A 22,846-nucleotide genomic window follows, 5' to 3' on the forward strand; every position below is an offset into this window, starting at 1 on the left:
GAACTACAGCTCACTTCATCGTATGCATCCGATGAAGTGAGCTGTAGCTCATGAAAACTTATGCTCCAGTAAATTGGTTAGTCTCTAAGGTGCCACAAGTACTCCTTTTCTTTTTGAGTGTTGTTATGTAACAAAAAGAATCGACATTTGTAAGTTGCACTTTCATGATAAAGAGATTGCACTACAGTACTTGTAGGAGGTGAATTGAAAAATACTATCTTTTATTTAGTGCAAATATTTTTAATAAAAATGATAATACACAGTGAGCACTGTATACTTTGTATTCTGTGTTGTAATTAAAATCAATGTATTTGAAAATGTAGAAAAATATCCACAAATATTTAATAAATTTCAACTAGTATTCTATTGTTTAATGGTGTGATTAAAATTGTGATTAATCATGATTATTTTTTTTGAGTTAACCATGTGAGTTAACTGTGATTAATCAACATCCCTAATGTATATGTATTGCAATATACAGCATATTAATTGGTAAAGAATGCTAAAAATATTTTTGTGGTGTTATGAGTCTATTAACACAGTTTACTGCTGATTGGAACAATTCTGAACAATGGGTTTAATGCTTATCAGGTGAAATGGGACGAAAAGTTATGTATTTAAAATATGTGTTATAAAGACAATTTCTGCTCACATAACTAATATCTGGAAGAAGTATGAAAAAGTACATGGTATTTACAACAATTTTCAGAGACTCCACAACAGAAATGCCCAGCTAAACTGAATGCAATTCTCAGTGCATATTTGCTTTATAAGTAATATTTAATCTAATTAAGAAAATCAAAGGTGGTTGAAAAAATTCTTTAATTCCATATTTAGAATAAAGTGTGTAGCAAGGTCCTAATGATGTAAATCGACTGTGACGTTGCACCCCATAGTTCTTTATGGAAATATGCTTATGAATGTACATATGACATAACAGGAATATGTTTTATGCTACATATGCCATGTAACATATCTCCGTAAAGGTTAGGATCTACTGAATATATTCATCCTATTTGTATGCATGTATCATTTTTGTATGCAAAGTTATGAATATTGGTTATGTACTTATTTAATTTTAAGTAGCCTCAGTGAAGCAGTTGGTCAGCTTCCTGAGAAAAGACTATTCTCAGTAACTGCCCAATCAAGAAACACTTAAGCCAACAAATTAACTTGGAGATGCTAATCCACATCTGATCTTTCCCAGGAATGTGGCCTGGCTGGTAAGGAACTCAATCATGCATAGACATGTGACTTGCCCATGTGACTCCAAAATCTCCATCTTGGAGCTGAATTCTGGATAGGAGAGAGGAGGGATCCACAAAAGAAAGTCTAGTTAAGCCCCTGGGAGGCCCCTCCATTTTCTCTTCAGCTGGCTCAAGAGATAGCCTCTTCACTCCCAAAGGAAACCAGAAAGAAACTGGAACAAAGGACAGTAACCATAGGGGTGTGAGTGATTGCTGGACCCAGACTAGAAGGAGACTAGTTTGTAAAAGAAGCTTACTGGAACATCTCTGAGGGTGAGATTTCATCTGTAATCACTTTCTTACTGTATTAAGCATAGACTTGTGTGTTTTATTTTATTTTGTTTGGTAATTTACTTTGTTCTGTCTGTTATTACTTGGAACCACTTAAATACTACTTTTTTTATTTAATAAAATCACTTTTTACTTATTAATTCACCCAGAGTATGTATTAATAGCTGGGGGTGGGGGAGCAAACAGCTGTGCATATCTCTCTGTCAGTGTTATAGAGGGCGAACAATTTATGAGTTTACCCTGCATAAGCTTTATACATGGTAAAACGGATATTTTTTAGGGTTTGGACCCCATTGGGAGTTGGGCATCTCAGTGTTGGAGACAGTAACACTTCTTAAGCTGTTTTCAGTTATCACTGCAGTTTGTGGGACGTAGTTCAGACCTGGGTCTGTGTTTGTAGCAGGCTAGCGTGTCTGGCTCAAACCAGGCAGGGCACTGAAGTCCTAAGCTGCCAGGGGAAACAGGCTCGGGGTAGTCTCAGCACATCAGTTGGCAGTTCCAAGGGGGTTTCTGTGATTCAACCCGTCACATCAACCCACATCCAGATTGCTCTGTATCATACTCATAGCACTTGGTTTCAGAACTAAATGTGAACAAAAAATGAAAGAGACTGACTTTTATATATAATTTTGTTAGATTCTTAGGCTGAACTAATCAGCTGTCTACACTGTTCATGCATAGAAATAGTTCCAAGCAAGTGCTTGATTTCATTATTAATCATTATTATTTATTTATTTAAGAAGCAATAATAATTTTGGCACTGGTCGGCAAAGACCCAATGCTGCCAAGTACGGAGTGTCCTCAAGACCCACTGTCATTAAGAATAATTGAAGGCACGTCACAGGAATGGCCCCTTAGGACAGGCAATACCCTTGCCAATTTGAACATACAAGACATCACTTTTTTTTCCTTCAAAGCTGCCTATGAAGTATTTCAGAGTAACAGCCGTGTTAGTCTGTATTCGCAAAAAGAAAAGGAGTACTTGTGGCACCTTAGAGACTAACCAATTTATTTGAGCATAAGCTTTCGTTAGCTACAGCTCACTTCATTGGATGCATACTGGGGAAACTGCAGAAGACATTATATACACAGAGACAATGAAACAATACCTCCCCCCACCCCACTCTCCTGCTGGTAATAGCTTATCTAAAGTGATCACTCTCCTTACAATGTGTATGATAATCAAGTTGGGCCATTTCCAGCACAAATCCAGGTTTTCTCACCCCCCATCCCCCCACACACAAACTCACTCTCCTGCTGGTAATAGTTCATCCAAAGTGACCACTCTCCCTACAATGTGCAGGATAATCAAGGTGGGCCATTTCCAGCACAAATCCAGGTTTTCTCACCCCCCCACACACACAAAAACTCACTCTCCTGCTGGTAATAGTTCATCCAAAGTGACCACTCTCCCTACAATGTGTATGATAATCAAGGTGGGCCATTTCCAGCATAAATCCAAGTTTAACCAGAACGTCTGGGGGGGGGGGTAGGAAAAAACAAGGGGAAATAGGCTACCTTGCATAATGACTAAGCCACTCCCAGTCTCTATTCAAGCCTAAATTAATAGTATCCAATTTGCAAATGAATTCCAATTCAGCAGTTTCTCGCTGGAGTCTGGATTTGAAGTTTTTTTTGTTTTAAAATAGCGACCTTCATGTCTGTAATTGTGTGACCAGAGAGATTGAAGTGTTCTCCGACTGGTTTATGAATGTTATAATTCTTGACATCTGATTTGTGTCCATTTACTCTTTTACGTAGAGACTGTCCAGTTTGACCAATGTACATGGCAGAGGGGCATTGCTGGCACATGATGGAATATATCACATTGGTGGATGTGCAGGTGAACGAACCTCTGATAGTGCGGCTGATGTTATTAGGCCCTGTGATGGTGTCCCCGAATAGATATGTGGGCACAGTTAGCAACGGGCTTTGTTGCAAGGATAGGTTCCTGGGTTAGTGGTTCTGTTGTGTGGTATGTGGTTGTTGGTGAGTATTTGCTTCAGGTTGGGGGGCTGTCTGTAGGCAAGGACTGGCCTGTCTCCCAAGATTTGTGAGAGTGTTGGGTCATCCTTCAGGATAGGTTGTAGAATTATGAAGGTTGTAGAATGTATGAAGTATTATTATTGCTTTGTCCCCTATCACAGAAAGATGTTTTTCATTACCTACAAGGATTTTGATATGATGCATACACTGGTGCTGATATATAACTGTAGAAAAAGTTAGATTTCTGAATAGCTAAGTTTAGTGATAACGTAAGCTTAACTTCTGAATTGCCAATTGAGATAGTAAAAGATATTATCACACCTATGTCTATCTGTCTAGGTTTTTATGTGGCAACCCTAGCCATGGTATTATGGCAACATCACAAAATATTGCTATATAGCGTCACGGTGGCTATACTGCGTGATATGTTCTAATTTTTAATATAAACAATGAGCTAACTTGGAAATTAATTCTTGCAACCATATAAAGATAACTCTATATGCCTAACACCTAATCCTAAACCCATTGAATTGAATAGGAAGATTCTTATTGATTCTTATTCTTATTGATTCTTATTGAATGGGCTTTGGATCAGTAATATTATATTTAGTAAATAAATATTGCTAATTGAAGATTCAAGAAGAAAACTAAACTCTAAGAAAGTGTGGTGTTCCAATTCTTTTAAAGTGATTAATATAATTTAATATACTGCATATCATAAGGAGTCAAAATGAAAAACATGACAGAACTAAGATATTATGGAAAATTCAGTGCTTATATTAAAGCTATATGATCGGACTACTCAATCACACGTAATTTGGGATTAAAATAGTAATGGGAATTTACACAGTTAGCTTCCTATTGCTGTAGCATATTAACACAGTGAGGCAATATATCATAAAGCAGTATATTGAGTCCGAATTATTGAAGGTTCTGAATGATGTTTACTGGATTTGGTTTTTATTCCTTCTGTATTTATAACTTTAAAATTGCAATAAAATCCATCTTGATGTCATACAAAATTCCCTTTTTGCAGAAACTACTGAAATTTCTGTGTACATGGACACAATGGACATGTTCTTTTCTATTTTTAGAAACCAGATAGGTCTGCAAATCATGACTTGTTGCCATTAATGGGATCACTTAGGAATTATCATGTTCTGTAAAAATAGCTCAGAAACCGGCTAATTACATTCATCTTAAATTGCCTGAACAATATGACTAAGAATATAATGGCACCTGCTGTCTCTTTTTCTAATACCTTGAATAGCCATGCAGTGAATCCCTGCAACTTTATACATATGGGAAAGCAACTGTTGAAAAGGATTATTTATGTACTATCGCTGTAGCTCTTGCTCTACCTAATATTAAATGACACTACAGTACTTCCTCTCTGTATTTCCCTTTCTTGTAGTAGCTGTTGGACTCAGACTGTATTAGCATTCAAATATATGGTGAGCACCTGTTGGGAATTCCTGAGCACCCCAACTTTTAAGAAGCAAAGGAAGCTCACATGCAAATTCCATGCTACATGGCACAACCCAACTGTGAATGCCTTATTATATGTACAATACAAAACAGGCACCTCTCAACTTAATGGGTACATATCAAGCCATGATTAACATAGATGTACGTCCGCCTGTTCCATGATTTGCATATCTTTGGGTGGCAAAATATCTTTTGGGTGGCAATATTTTGCCATGTCAGGCACCATTTCTTAAAGTCCAACTCTTTGGACGTACTTCTATTCAATAATCACAGCTTTCACGGAAAGCAATTTCCATAGGTACCTCCTCCAAGGACAAACCAGCATGGGAAGAATAAGGATAAGGTATTTTAGTACTCACGTGACTTCATGTATTAGCATAAGTCATATCATAAAACTTAAATGTACTCTAAATTTCCACAATTGGTCAGTGGATACAGAGAGGCATTTTCAGTCTTACTGAAACTGAATTTGTATGTGCATCATGCACATATTCAAATTTGTTATTCTAAATGTTTTTTCTATATTATTCCATCACCACAGTAATAGATTGTTCTGTGTACATGGGTGCCAATATTACACAAGGTACTAATGGTGAGTGAGCCATATTCCTGTCTCCTGGGACTATATCAAAGTTAATACACTCAGAACCCCAAGAAGCCATTTCTTACTTGCCAAAGCCAGAGTTCAGGGTTCATCAGTCAGTGACATCAAATAATAGCTAATGTGTGGCAGAGAATGCACTTACTGAACTGTTTGAGGCGTTAGTGATGTCATGTGATATCACTACATGTTGTAGGAGAAATAAAGGCTCACAATCTCAGGTTTTCAAAGGTAAATAGGGAAGACAATAACTCACACATACATTGTTTTAAAATGTAAATATAAATTATAATTAAGACTATAAATGTATTATTTCTGATACAAAATCTAAAGTTTTGATCCTGCAAACTCTTCACCACAGAGCAGACCACTGCTGCATCCATACAGAGAAGTTTGCAGCATCAGCACCTAAATGCTTTTTTATTCAATTATGTAGCTGATTAAAATTCAGCAATGGTTTATTTTCTTTAACTGTTTAGTGCAATTTTAAACAAGACCTAAGGAGAGTTGTCTTGAGAACTTTCTTTATTGTCATAGCAACTTTTGCACTTTTAAGCATAGTAAATGAAACAATCAGGATTAAGACCCACACATACATTATATATTATTTACTAAACAGTTTAGATTTACCATGCAAGTTAGCATTAGATACATCACAGCACACAAGGGATGCTTTAAAGGATCATTACTGCTGTTTATTGGTGTGTGTGTTTTGCAGCATAATTTATTGCACAGTAGAGCAATTGCTTTCAGAAGAACAATATGTTTCATTCCCTTGTGAGGGTATTTTATGGAAAAATATGTTTAAAACTAAAAGGCAGTGATACATTTTTCCTCCAGGTTCACACAGCTATTTTAGCTTTATCTCATTTTATGCTTTGTTAATGCTTGAAGAAGTCTGCTGTATTAACTTTGCTACTTTAATAGGTGCAAGTTGTAAACTCTGGTAGATTTATTACTTCCTATTGCATTATATTTATTTATCTGGCTTTTGTTATGGTGAACAACTAATATACACAAAAATCTCATTACTTTCAAAAGATGCAAGCAAATAAAATAAGAATCTTATTCCATAACAGAATAAATATGGGTGCAATTTAATATGTGTCTAAGTAGTTTCAGAAACCATTGTTCCATTTCAGAAGGAAACAACTTCTGAATGCTATTCTTATGTGGGGTTCCCTCAACCTCTCATCTCGAAGCTGTTCTATTTTGGATAAATAATTAAATAGTCATTGGAGCAGGGACTGCACCTGGGTCTCCTACCACCCAAGTGGGTGCTCTAATCACTAGGCAATAGAGCAATTCTTGCCGCTCTTTCTGGCCCATTAACTATTTAAGTATTTATACAACAGCTCAACAGGAGAGATTAATAAAGACCCACATCTTAGAGCTAGGACACTCTTCTTAGAGATTGGAGACCCCCTTTGGCAGAGAGGGTAATTGAACCAAGGTTTCCTGTATCTGGGTAAGTGCTATAACCACTGGGCTTGAAATTATAAGGGGGCGGAACCACTTCCTCCTGTGCTTCTTGCAAGAACAGCTTAGGTACCTAAATCACCTGACTTTCTAAGGCCTGAAGGATAGGGGAGGAACAGGAGGCTATGATGTGGCAGGAGTCCCAGGAATGAGTGGAACTGGGAGGAAGAAACTCCTTCCCCCTTCTACCACAGCTTAGATGGTCACTTGGTTAATAGGTTAATGGACCTGATTGTTATTTACATTGCTCACATACATGGCCAGAGCAATGTAAAGGGATCTTAGTGTAAGTGAGAATAAGGCCCACTTTGGTTTATGCACATTGTTGACAGAGTGCTCAGGTACCTACCTTTGCAAAAACAGAAGGCACTTGCAGTGCACAGTGCATACAGAATGTTTGGAGTCTGTACGTATCAAATTAAAATACCAAAAATATCAGACAATAAGTAGAAACATCTCTCAGAATAAAGGGATCCCCTGATAGTCTTCTGTACATTCACACTAAACTGTCAGGAATCAGATTGTTATGTTATTGACAAGGACAAAGTATCAAGTATTTTGAGTTTTGGCTGATGTTACAATATAATTAAACTACGATATCAAATACATCTGGAGTAAGAATTAGTGGATGGGACTGTGAAGGGCATTCTCCTATGGTGGTCCCCTATTACCATTAGGCAGCAGTACCTGAAACATTTTCCCTTTGTCAGTGGCAGGAGGTATCACCTCCGAGATAAAGAATCAGCATGTTATAAAGAAAGCCAGATCTCTAATTGCTTGGCAGCTAACATTAAGCTATTTCACAGCCTGTATCTAGCCTGCAGGCTCTGTATTTTACAGCTCAGTATTAAAGAATAAAGCAAATCATGAAAAATATCTAAAATATCCCCTGGAGCATCTCATGAAACAGCAGAAAAGAGAAACTGGCCTGTCACCAAGATTATGAATTTTTACATATGGCAACTGTAATAATCACTCCTAAACATGTTTGATATTCAAAGTGTGGGAATCTCATCTAGGGATTAACAAATTTACATTCGTACATTTAGAACATGTGAAAATGTAACTCATCTTAGAATTAAAACTCTTTACAATATTATTGTATGATAATAATATGATTATTTTTTGTTCCAGGGACTGATTTCTTCACTCCTCTGTCTCAGGCAGGACTCAGCCCTTGCCTTTCCAACAGCTCAGTTCCTTTGTCTCTTCAGATACTTTCAGCTGTCTTTCTTCTTCGGCAGGAAGGCAGTGAAGGGAGAGTGCTCATGGCCTTGCCCCCCAGCCTTAAATAGAATTTACTTAAGGCGAGAAGTCTGTGTTTCCAGTGGAAAAGTACCAGCAGTGTCCAAGGTGGTATTTTGCATGAGGTGATACTATCATCTGACATTGCAGTGTTGAAGAAACCAGGTTTATTTGCAATGTCCACAGGAAGGAATTCCAGGAAGATGGGAGATACACATCTTTAAGACTCATTGTCTTTTCCTAACGACCCATCAAAGCTGATTGCTTACTGTATGGTGGGCGTTTCCCCAAGTATACACATGATTCTAATTGTTACATAGTTAATATTCCTAACTCCAGATACAGAAATGATAGATGGATATAAATTGAATAATCTCATTCAGTAAATTATAACCTTTCCGGTGATACCTTGCAAGACCCATCTTGCATAAAATATATCTCAGTTATGTCATATCCATATCATTAAGCATATTTTCATGGAGAATATAGGGAGTAACATGACACAAGACTTTAACTATAGACTTACCTATTTTTATTTTCAGTAATCATCAGTTTCTGCAATTATCTAACCATAATCAAAGGGATTTGAATTCATAAACTAATCAGGGTTAATTACAGAAGAACAGTCTGTCTCGCTGGCAACCAGTAAGACGGAGGAGCAGCAAGAAAATCAGGATCGGCAACAAGAGAAGAAAGGCAACGAAGATGGAAGTTAGCAAGATTTAATTTAAAATAATGATTAAATGTGATTCAAACCTGATGATGAACAAAACCCTAAATCAAATTTTTAAACTAATCAGTTTCACTTTCTGGAGAAAACGGAGAACAAGACACCAAAGGAGAATGGAAATAAGACAGGAGAAAAAGTTAAGCTGGTATTGGCATAGCAGGACCAGCTGGTTGGTGGTACTTGACACTGACTCAGGGTCTAACAGGGAAAGAACTAAAAATCAGTGCACTATATCAAAAATGGAATAGCAATATAACACATACAAGACAGCAATAATATACAGAGTTTAATTACCAAGACTGATGGGGGGAAAAAAAAAACATACTCTAAGGCCTGAGCTACACTGAGGTGTGGGTCTATCTAAGTTACGCAACTTCAGCTATGTGAATAACGTAACTGAAGTCGACATTTTTAGATCTACTTAGCACGGTGTCTTCTCACTTTGGTGGAGTATTGGAGTTGACAGGAGAGCTCTCGGGGGTTGATTTATAGCTTCTTCACTAGACGCGATAAATCGACCTCAGCTGGATCAATTGCTCCGGAGGTAAGTGTAGACATGCCCTAAGGGCTCAGTTGTGCCTGGTCCTGCATGTGCGGAGGGAGTAGAGGGCACAATAGTCCATCCCACCTTGTTCTGCTGTGCAGAGTCAGGGAACAGTCCCATTGGGAAGTGGAGTGACTATGGCAACCTACCACTAGGTATCTGAAAGGGGGTGAGCAACAGCTCTTGGAGAACAATGGAGTTTTGGTTCCCTGGAAATTTCAAAAAGCCACACGCAAATAACTGTTTCAGGTCGAACTGAAAATGAACATTCCTGAAATTTTAAACAACTTAAAAAGTAAAAAAAAAAAAAATCAAAGTGAACGAATCATTTCATTTTGCCACAGCTGAACCCATCTTGTTGCAATTCCAACCATTTGTAAACTTTTTAATGTGTAAAAATATAATTTAAAGGGAATTTTGAAACATTAAGTCACCCCAATTCCTAAAAATAGGCATGTTTCCTTTAAAAACCACATCAAAACAAAATGTTTTCATTTTCTGGAAATTTTGTTTTTTCCTGAAATGAACAATTTGTCAAAAATTGACATGGATAAACAAAACATTTCTGATGTCACCAAGTCTGCGTTTTGCCCCAAAGAAAGTTTTGCCCCAAAAGGTGTGCTTAGCTCTGGCAAGACGAGTTTGGGTGAGGGTGTGCTATAACCTCACCACCAACCCTGATCTAACCAATGAGCTCACCAGGCATGAAAAGGTGTGCATGCCTTCCTAGTCCCTCCCCTTTGATAATCTTGACATGGAAATGTGAGTACCTGAGAGGAAAAACTAGGTCCACCAGCATTTCTAGAGATAACTAAACGAAGTCCACTTTTCAGTTCAAAATAGCTCATAGTAGCTAGAGGGAGAGGAGCTAGGACCCACAACATCCTTCTCAGATCACAGGCTCCAGCTCCGATGTAGCACACACGGAGCAGGTGATGATGTCACTTAAATCACAGTTGTTCATTGACCTATGGAACTTATTTATAGCTAGTAAGGTAAGTTTCATTTTTTTAGTTTGTGGAATGGCTGGCTTTACAAAGCATTTAAAAAACATTTTCTCAGCTACAGTGAAAGCTCTAAACCGCTGTTAGAGGGAGTGATTCCTCATGAGTTACTGTATTTTGAGGTTTGAGCAAAGCAGTGATGAATCAGGCCCAGAATCCTTAAACGTGTTTCTATTGATTTCTATTTCCCCCACATCACCCTAGTTTCAATAGGCTCAGATGGAGGACTAATAGCAGCACTTGCAAGCAGTTAGGCTATGAGCTCATATACACAAGAATGTTGCACCCATTTCACTTAAATTAGTTTTATGCATCAGCTGAAGATTTGGCCCATAACCTTTGGTTTTAGGCAATTACATAATCCTTACTGGAGTTTAGTGAAGTCAAATCCTCAATGGGAGTTGGGAGTGAGTAAAACCAAGCTTGCACTCTGATCAACAAAGATAATTTGATTATTGCTCACTTATAGTGTGTCAAATTCATTTGTGGATTTCAATGACTGTTTGCTAGGTCTGATACAGGATATATTTGCTCTCTGAGTTTGACATCATATGCTTAGTAATTCCAACATGGAGCAATAAAGGAAATTATTAAGTATCTAATAGAAACTTTGTTGCTACACAATTAGCTCAACTAAAGTAAAAATCTCATAAAAAATGAGGAATGATGCCCTCTTTGAAACAAGAAATTTATATTAGCGAACAACAACATTTCTCATAAATATTATTCTGCTAATGGCTGCAGCTGCTGTTTCACACCACAATGAATATTCTCCTCCTCTTGCAAGTATTTATAGTCACAGAAATGAAAGGACAGGGTATCCTGAATCGCAGCATAATATACTGGTCAAACATAAATTATAGTGCCTGGTATCCACTGTTTACCAAATACCACTACTATAGATTATCTGCTCCATCTATGGCATCTATTTGTGGTGGTGAACTGTGGGGCCGCACGTTGTGTGACCCAAAATAATCTGGTTTGAAGTAGAGAACCAGAACACAAAGCAACACATCATAAATATCAAAACACGGTTCTCTAGTCCTCTGGTTTCTATAAATTTTTCATAGGAGAATATACAGTTCAAAAAGAGCAAATGTTTGTGATTTGAGCATCCGCCAAAAGAAAGTATTTTAAATTATTCAGAGTCAGTTCAAATCTGTGAATAATTCAACACCTGCTTCTCAGTACTAGCCACCGCATCCTCCACCACCTTCCCATATATTCTTAAAAGGTTAATGGACTTGGATTGTGTTCTTTCACTAAAAATTGAGATAACTTGTTGACCCTGTCAGCACCTTCAGATTTCTTCTACTAGACATTATCTTTCTACTATAATAGTGCTACGGTCAGTTATTTAGTAATAAAGCTAAACAAGTAATTTTATTAATGCATTGGTGTACATCCAGAACTTCCCAGTACTCTCATAATTTGTAAGTAGCCAAAAGCCCACTCAAGGCACATAAAGTGCTGCTAAAGCTATCTGATGGATCAATACTTTATATTTTCCTTTTATGCAATTGTGTAAACTTGCAATAATTCCTTAGATGATGTATGTTTACTCATGAAATTTAGTTTTTATAGAGGCAATGATTTCATTTTTGAGGCATGCTACATCATTCAACCCAAGGTTTAAGAATCTGAAGTGCCTTCCAAAATCTGAGAGGGACGAATTGTAGAGCTTGCTTTCAGAAGCCTTAAAAGAGCAACACACCAATGCGGAAACTATAGAACCCGAACCACCACAAAAGAAAATCAACTTTCTGCTAGTGGCATCTGACTGCTGGTGGCATCTGACTTAGATGATGAAAATGAACATGTGGCGGTCCTTACTGCTTTGGATTGTTATCAAGCAGAACCCATCATCAGCATGATTCATGTCCTCTGGAATGGTGGTTGAAACATGAAGGGACATGTGAAACTTTAGTGCATCTTGCACATAAATATCTTGTGACACCAGCTACACTAGTGCCATGAGAACACCTGTTCTCACTTTCAGGTGACATTGTAAACAAGAAGTGGGCAGCATTATCTTTTGCAAATGTAAACACACTTGTTTGTTGGAAGAAGTAGGACTGAGTAGACTTGTAGACTAAAGTTTTACATTGTTTTATTTTTGAATGTGGTTTTTTTGTACTTAATTCTATATTTGTAAGTTCAACTTTCATGATAAAAAGATTGCATTACAGTACATGTATTAGGTGAATTGAAAAATACTATTTCTTTTGGTTTTTACAATGTAAATATTTGTAATAAAAATAAATTTAAAGTGAGCACTGTACACTTTGTATTCTGCATTGTAATTGAAATAAATTGATTTGAAAATGTATAAACCATCCAAAATATTTAAATAAATGGTATTCCATTATTGTTTAACAGTTTGATTAATCGTGCAATTAATCACAATTATTTTTAATCACTGGACAGCCCTAGATAATAGCAATCTTTACTTTTATGCAATTTAGAAATGACCAATTTAAACTTTCACCATTCTGTGAAATTACAGGTTTTAAGCATTTTTTCAGTTTTAATTGATTTACATTTTCACAGTCATGGGAAATTGGGGGGTGGGGGGGGAGAGAGTTTGGAAAATAAGGAGGAGGCCAGACAATAATTATTGAATGACAGTAGAAGGCATTGAGATTCAAAAAGTTAAAGTTTCATAACCACTGAAACACAAATTAAGGATATGTACAAAGTAAATATTCTTAAATCAAAGTTCTCAAGCAGCCTCTTTTACCTATATTTACCAATAAAAGTCTAATCCCTCCAGGACTACCAATAAACAATTCATAGATTATAAAACCAGAAGGGATCACTATTATCATCTAGTCTGACCTCTAGTATAACACAGGCCAAGGGACTTCCCTGAATTGATTCCTATTTGAACTAGGACATCTATCTTAGAAAAGTATGCCACACGCTGTAAAATACTGCATCTGCTTTTAAATTATCATAAGAAAAGTAGACCTTCATTTTGGGAAGATTAAAAAGATTCTGTTTAAAAAAATCAATTATTTCAATAATGTTACCAATAGGAGAAGCAATGTTACCAATACTTAGAAGTGGGGGAGCTGTAATGGTTTCCATACAATAGGATGGGTATCTAGTTAGGAAAGAAAAGAACTAAACAAAGGTAGAATACATGTATGATAGGGTGAGTGATAGAAACCACCATAATTTAATGCAACTTGCATTATTTCCATCCCCATTCAATTGTTTATAGCTGTATTAAATAAATCCCTTATGGCGTTTAATTTTTTCATGGTTGTTTCCTACCGAGAGACAACTTTTTTGTATAATTTCAGCAAAATATATTAACAGAACCAGGATTGTAAAGTTGACTTATAGCCAGCCCCATCCCTAAAACCCTAGATCACATTGCCCCTCACACAAGTTACTTAACCGCCCTCTGCAATGATAAACGGTACTGTATTACTGAGGCAGAGTCCTAATGATATCACAGGGACCAGGGTCTGAATATGTCTGGTGGGAACTGGGCTGGTGTAGCTGGTTCTCTCCCCTTAGTCTTGCTAGAATTGCTGCAGTGTAGTCATTCCATGGACCTAAAGGCTGCCCCTGGTAGAATCCTATCAGTACCTCTGCCAGTCAGATGGGGATACTACTCACTTACCTAGAATACCTCACAGGGAAGTGCATGCCATTATGTTTTTGCTTAATGCATAGCTGACACTTGATATACTAGCATTCTCATTTGCTCACTTTGGTACATGTGTGGGACAGATAACTGGCCTCTTCCCTCCAATAAATATGGGGACCAATTTTCAGAGCACAAAGACCATGTGAGCACACTCACTATGACAACTTTCCAGGATGAAACTAGATAAGGAAAAAGGGAGGGGGTTGTCAATTATAGCACCTATATGCAGTAGGATGCCACACTGTTTGTGTCCAATTTCCAAAATCACACTGTTGTAAAAGAGGAGAGAAATGATAGGACTGGTTGTCCCCCACCACACTGAACCTTAGTTCCGAGGCCCAGACAATGGCCCCTCTGTGACGTATGCAGTGTAGGCCCGATGAGAAAACCACAAAACAGACAAGACATTGTCTTCTGGTTGATTAGGCATGGATCAAGGAGTTTGAAGACATGGGTTATAAAATGGCTCTGACACTGACTACCTGAGCAATGGCCGAGCCATTTCATCTCTTTGTTCCTATGTTTATAGCTCAGGAAAACCCAGACACTGGAGCTGGGCAACAAAAAATTAACTGAAACTTTTTTTTCTCTGAAAAAACACAGTTTCAGCAACACAGACAGATTTCACATGTTCATGTCCATTTCACCAAATCATCCAAAATCAAAAGGTTTTGTTTCCATATTTTTTTCTAAACAAAATGTTTCAGTTTTGGGGTTCTGGCTTTTTATTTTGAAACTCATTTCATTTTACTAAAAAAAAAATCCAAAACCATTTAAAAATGCCTGGAATCTAAATGAAACTTTTCATTTTAAGTTAAACAAACTGTTTAATTCAACACACAACAAAAAATATGATTTTTCAATTAGCCAAAAATATTGGAAAGTTTTCAACCCAAAACATTTTTAACAAATTGGCAATAAACAAACTCCCTACAATTATTCATCCAGCTCTGCCAGACACACATAGTTTCCATTGGCTATTCTATTGTCTGCAGTTTCCCAAACAACATAGATGTGGCAAGCAGAGAGTCAGCCTTCCAAATTAGGGATTATGTTGAAGAACAATATCTGTCATTCTCCCCAATTCATAAATGGTTAAATAGTGTAATGTGCCTGCCTTATAGGAGTTTTGTGAGGCTAAACTAAACAATGTTGACAAAATGATGGATATGAGGAAGTATTCAGTATTGTCAAGGCCAATTAGTGGCTATGGTGGACACGTAATTTAGCAGATTCAAAATTAAATTTTTAAGCCACTCTGCAATAGCTTTAACATGAGCTAAAAAGACACAATGGAAAGGTTACAAGTTGCCAGATTTACACATTTGTAAATTATAGGCTACTGAACTAATATCTTCAAACTTGTTTTGTGCATCTCATTGACACTTAAAAATCAAGTCAAACCTGAAGCCTGTGTGCACTGTACTGATAATATTTATAAGGCTACATAAAATATTGTAGTTTGCATTTTATTGTATGTTGAATTAATTTACAAATAATCAATAATTCTAGAAGGAGAACATACTTTAAAGGTAAGCACAAAGAGGCAGAGTTAAACTCAACAAAGCATTTAAACTAGTTTATGGTCTAGGATTAATAAATAGTAAAGAAGTGGTTGTATCTTAAACTCTAATGTAATTTACCTTACTTCCTAACACCCAGAGACAAGAAGAGTTTTGATTAAATTATGAAACATTTTAATTTGATAAAACAGAACACTTTATGTAGAATTCCTCTCTGGAACTCCCTGTTGCAGGTTAGCATTGCAGCAAATCCCTTCCAACCATCTAAAAAGACCATTTTATGACAAGTAATTCTATCCCTATGTGCTGTTGATAGGATTTAGATTACAGACACTGTAATCTAAAATTGTTTAGAAAATAAAATGATCATTAGCTGAGCTCAGGAATAATATTTCACCTTCATTATATCACTCAATAAGATGCAAATATTCCCCCATAATGTAACTTTCTCTACATCATTTGGTACTGGTCACTGCTTTAGGCAGATACCAACTTATGGTAGATTTACTAGTCTGTTCTACTGTGGCAAATGGTGAGCAGAATACTAACATGTCAAAATGTTATCTTCTTGAATCTATTAAATACTCCTCATGCTGTGCATGAATTAAGAGACTTCCACTAAAGCTGTCAGCATGAGCAGGTCATAAATGAGGTAAAAAGATGAAAGAAAGTAATTTACAGCTCCAATGCACAAATTATCTATATTCCTTCACAGGGGTAAGGGGAAGAAAAGCTTTCTGAAATGACTCACTAATGCAAATTCACAAATCATCTCTACTGGGTACAGGTGCGACATCTGCAATAACATCATTCAACTAAAATATTCTGTGGTCATCTTCTGTGATGGGTGAAATGGTCTGGATAAAATAAAAATAAAATTTGAGTTTCGGGTTGATATTTGAAATTGCATAAATCTGCATTTCACATTCATGCACCTCCAATTAGCACTGGAAGTATCAGAGCCAAATAGTTTGTGAAAAGTTGTTCTCTTGGTATTGCTGTCCTGACCAACACCAGCAACTGACCAAAAGATATTCCTCCATTTTCAATGAGCTTTTCAGTTCACTTTTTCAGATTCAAAATTCTGGATAGTTCTATAAAGATTCAGGTTTGCATCCTAACTGGTAGGCTCTTCTAACCTGAATCAAAAATTTTAGTGGCTCAGACATTTCTAGCAGGCATTCATTTTAAGCAACACACCCACTGAATTGAATTCAACTGAAACTTTTCTTTTTAAATTATCAGGCCCTTTGTGATTGAAAAACATCTATCACTATACTCTACATGACACAAAATTAGAACATGAGTTTTCCCATCTAAGTTACATTTTAGTTTAATCCAAGATTTCAAATAATAATAATACTATATTACACTTACGTATTGATAATCATAATTCTTGATCGCCACACACCTCAGGCAGAATCTTGAAATTTTTAAAACATTAACCATAGCAAACTATGTGATGAAAGGATTTATCATTGTCCTCATTTTACAAAGGGAGACACTGACACACAGAGAATGTGATTAGACGAAGGTCACAGAGTGATTCAGTAGCCAAACCAAGAACAGAACCCTCATCTCCCGATTCCTATGCTCATACTTTGAGTAGCAGGCCAAGTTCCCTCTATTTGTCAAATTAACAGTTCCAAAGTAGATTACAAAACAGTGGGCAAAATTCATCTCCCGTATAATTTCACTGAAGGCAATAGTTACATCAGAAATTCATTTGGTTCACAGTGTATTCTTGAAGCGTGTTTAAGACGCGCCCCCACAATGCCCAAATCATGCAAAGCACTTAAAAACATGATTAACTTTAAGCACATTATGTAAGCACATTGACTTCAACAGGATTTAAGCACATGCTAAAGTGCTTTGATGAACTGAGGCCTAAATAATTAATTATGGCTGTTTGAATTATCACAGCAGACAGCATTCTAGATTCCTGGTATATTAGTAAAAACATATACATATATATAATGTATGTTTTATTAATTATAATTATTCTAATTATTGATAAAACATATTCCTGAAAGTAAGAAAGGACTGAAAGATAATCTTAGTTTTCATTTTGGAGGAAACATATGTTGATGTTACTGCAATTGAAACATGTTGTGTGTGTTGCCAGTGGGAAGTGAAGTTCTTCCATTCTAGTCACCAGAAAGATGCAGAAAAAATAAAGAGTAAATAAATGAGTAGGGCGAGTGCAAAGTAGCTTCTTGAATGAAGATGTTATGTAATAAATTATAAATCCTTTAAGTATTCCATTTAGTAGAAACCCATGAACATGAAATATTTTATTGTTGCAAAGACAGCACATTCAGAAACAATTTAAAATATGACACAACTGGAAGCAACCACTGTATACAGTGACCAGGAAAGGAATATTGTGAATAGTATTACAGTTTAAATTTACCCTCTCTCTATTAACAATTTATTTTTCTTTAGTTAATTTAATTTCATTATTTGTCTTGTGGTATTGGGATTGGGCCTTAAAATACTATATACACATAGGACTTGATTCTGCACCATTAAAATCAATGGAGGTGATGCCATTGACTTCTATGGGAGCAAGTTCAATTAATTAAGGTATGATCACTAATTCTCTCCTGTGTTGAGGCTTGTTCCCTCCCACCACACAAAACACCCTTAATTGCTATAAAGATTCTAATGGCCCACTGAATGCAACAATGAAACCTATGTGATATTGGTACCACATTTTTTCCTAAGTATTCTAAAACTACGATCATTATTGATATACAAAACCATTGTGTATAAAGTATAGGAAAAAATATACAATTCTTTGTACACAATGGTTTTATATGGAATGACATTTGAATCTAAAGTATGGGACAAGTATACAATTGTCATAAATATAAAGGGAAGGGTAACTAACTTTCTGTATACAGTGCTATAAAATCCCTCCTGGCCAGAGGCAAAATCCTTTCACCTGTAAAGGGTTAAGAAGCTAAGGTAACCTTGCTAGCACCTGACCCAAAATGACCAATGAGGGGCAAGATTCTTTCAAATATGGAGGGGGACGGGGGAGACAAAGGCTTTTGTCTGTCTGCGTGATGCTTTTTCCGGGACCAGATCAGGAATGCAGCCTTACAACTCCTGTAAAGTTAATAAGTAGTCTAGCTAGAAAATGTGTTAGATTTTCTTTTGTTTAACAGTTTGTAAAATAAGCTGTGCTGGAGGGAATGTATATTCCTGTTTTTGTGTCTTTTTGTAACTTAAGGTTTTGCCTAGAGGGATTCTCTATGTTTTGAATCAGATTGCCCTGTAAGTATTTACCATCCTGATTTTACAGAGGTGATTCTTTTACCTTTTCTTTAAATAAAATTCTTCTTTTAAGAACCTGATTGCTTTTTCATTGTTCTTAAGATCCAAGGGTTTGGGTCAGTGTTCACATGTACCAATTGGTGAGGATTATTATTAAGCCTTCCCCAGGAAAGGGGATGTAGGGCTTGGGAGGGATATTCAGGGGGAAGATGTCTCCAAGTGGTCTCTTTCCCTGTTCTTTGTTTAAAATGCTTGGTGGTGGCAGCATAATGTTCAAGGACAAGGCAAAGTTTGTACCTTGGGAAATTTTTAACCTAAGCTGGTAAGAATAAGCCTAGGGGGTTTTTCATGCAGGTCCCCACATCCATACCCTAGAGTTCAGAGTGGGGAAAGAACCTTGACAACAATGATCTCAGCTAAGCTTCAGTCCTTTAGAATCAAATTTCATATTAAAAGAATCTAGTGAAGTAATCCCACTATCCAATATACACATTCCCTTAGTACTGGATATACACTGACATTGGAGACATGCATTTGGTTACACTGACATCCACTGAAATGTGCAGGAGACCCAGGGATCCGGACGAAGACTGCTTAAGTTGAAAAGAATAGACAATATCCAAGTTTATGCTCCTGCCCTGGAGTCCCTTCATTGTCTCGCTATGCCAAAAGGACAGGAGACATTTGACATGGGTTTCATCAGGCCGCAACTTTATTATTAGATTTCTAGGACTATCTAGCAAATAACAGTGTACAGTGAAGGCAACCCCATGTTTATTCCATAATTACCCAGGGGGCTTTTACCAGCTCCTGCTCTTTTTCCACCCAGGTCCCTCCAGCAAATCCATTGCTGGGACCTTATTATCCACCCCCATCCTTGTAGGAGGGTTAAGGTGGGCTATAAGAATGGGGGGGGGGTTGACTTCCTACCATACCAATCATAGGAGTCCCCAACTGCCCCCTGTTTGTTCCTTTAATGAACTCCTCTTTTTAAGTCCTTTTCCAAGCCATTTATCCGGTCACTGTATACCAGTGGTGGGCAACTTGCGGCCCGTGGACCACACGCAGCCCGTCAAGGTAATCCATTGGCGGGCTGCAAGACAGTTAGTTTACATTGCCCGTCCGCAGGCACAGCTGTCGGCAGCTCCCAGTGGCTGCACACTAAACATGACAGCCCTCTAAATCGGACTGGTGAACCCCATCCTCCCAATACAACTCTGCTGACCCATATACTATGCCAAGATGTGAAATTACTGTCCCTCCTATGGTTCCAAGGAATTTGGCCACCTCCCTGTTCACATATCTCCTTAGCTTGTCCCCGCCAGACCGTGTGCTGCTGGATGTCTGAGCAAATAATGTTAACTCCTGGAAAGAGTTTGAGGATCAGCAGCAAGTCCCTCCTTGCTCTGACCATTAGGTCCACCCCTTTACGCATTCCCAAATGGTTTTTCCCAAGATGCACCACAATTATATTTGGGAGCCGCTGACGGGCCCACACAGCATATAGCATCAGTATTAGTTGATCCCATAACATGCCCCTCCTTGCATGCCAACTGAATATCGCTTCATCACCAAAACCCAGCTGCGAACCTTTGGGCAACCTGGACACGTGCCTATGGGCCCAAAAGACAATATTGTGCCAGCAGATCCACACCACTGTCTGCATGGCCAGTCATCCAACATGTGTAATGTTGACTTATCGCTTGAGGTTTTATATGTTTGGTACGTATCCTAATGACAATGCCCCATTGCTTGGATTGTCTCTTCCCCCTTTGCTAGCTGTGCTGGTGTTGTTTCTGCACCAATTCTGACTGAGTGACAACCAAATTCATGGGCTGGCAGACCCAACCTCATCAGCCCCCATCTCAAGATGGTAACAAATTGATATGCTGTGAAGGGTATGCTTGTGTTCATTTTAAACAAAATGTGATTTAGAAGGTACGTCTGCATAAAGAAGCATGCTGTAGCTCACCACCCTAGGAACATTCTAGAAAAGGCCAAGGGGGGGGGGGTGAGCTCAACTTGTGGAGTGGAGAAGTATAAGCATGTGATGAACAAATCCATATATGGAAAGGTTAAATATGATTGACTAGAGGTTTGTACTATGTAACTTGTTATGTAACTGCCATGTGCTATAAAATAGCGACAGGAGGGGATCCTTGCTTGAGGGACTCTGGCTGATTTTTGTACCAGGGACTCTCCCTTTGTGCACATTGAATAAAGTCTTGTTGAATTGAATTGAATTGATAAAGTATCAAAGATCCTTGATTCTTCCTGGCATCTGACTCATTTTGTTATTACTGGGAATCACAAAATCCAACAGCTGTGAGGAGACTCCCAAAACCATGCATAAAAAGGGACCCTTTCCCCTTTGGCTGTATAACCCTGTAGCCTTAAAAGTCCAAACTGGGCAGATCCAGGCTCACCACCCTGCCGGAGGATCACAGATTCACCCTGGCCGACTTGATCCATCTTTGACTGTCGCAGGTAATATCACTGAATGTTCATGCCATTGTATATCTGACAATTGCAAAGCCCTTCCTGTTAAGTCCCTACTGGACCCAGGTACTAGCTTTCTGATCCTGAAAGAACCAAAAAATGCTGTCAAGAATGCAGGCCTGAACAAGGCCGCCTCCTGTCCACTATGACATACATCACCAAAGATCTGCACGAGATCCCTGAGTATGTAAACCATGATGGGCTGATGGGAATCAGCCACCGGTATGCAGCCACCCAGCCAAAAACTTTCAAACTGAAAAACCACTGCAAGGATCAGGATAACCATTTAGCCTACTGACAAATGTAATGGCAGAAAAGGAATTTGAGATTGTGGAGGACGCCAGTTGATGGGTTGCCAATGACAGCATGTACCGCAGCACTGGTTCCTCTGTAATGGGCCATATTGCTGACCAGCCTTCCTGAACCGGAAATTGCATTAAATCATTAAAACTTCTCTCATAGCTTTACCACGTGCGTGGAGCAACTGATCTCCACACCACACTGACAACCATTCTGCACCAAGGTTCCATAGCGCTAGAAGCATCTGCCTGGGTTCCCGGCTGGATCCTGGTGCCAACTCCAGAAATCTGTGGACCTGAAAATGAGACAAGGTGTCTGCTATATCATTGCCAACCCTAGAGAGGTTATGAAGCAATGTAATTCCTTGGAGCCTTTCCGGGGGCTATGCCTCAGGGCAAAACACACAAATTGTGCACAGGCAATTGGTTGGATGGCCCTGCCCCTGTACCCCTGAATTCATCCTTGTGGAATTATTGTCTTAACAACATGGCCAAACCTTACCCCTAAGTTAAATTATTATTATTGTACATAAAGGGGATAAGAACCCCCATTAAACCCAGTCCACAAATTTGACCCAACAGCCTTGCTGGGGTAGTCCCACGGGAGGCCATAGCCCTTCCACTGCTGCTTGAAGCTAGCCTTGGGGGAAAAACCCACAAGCTGTCCACTGGCAGTTGGTTGGATGCCCCTGTCACTGTACCCCTGAATTCATTCTTGCGGAATTATTGTCTTAACAACATGGCCAAACCCCACCCCTGATTTTCATTATTATTATTTTACACAAAGGGGATAAGAACCCCCATTAAAAACCCAGCCCACAAATTTGACCCATTAGCTTTGCTGGGATAGTCCCACAGGATGCCTTAGTGAGCCCATTCCACTGCTTGAAGTTGGCCCCTTCCACCTGCCTGCACTCTGTCACCCACACCCTGTTCAAACAGGAAGGCTCTAGGCACCGTGCTGCTC

The sequence above is a fragment of the Lepidochelys kempii genome, chromosome 1 (genome assembly GCF_965140285.1).
Source record: "Lepidochelys kempii isolate rLepKem1 chromosome 1, rLepKem1.hap1, whole genome shotgun sequence".
In the NCBI taxonomy this organism is placed as follows: Eukaryota; Metazoa; Chordata; order Testudines; family Cheloniidae; genus Lepidochelys; species Lepidochelys kempii.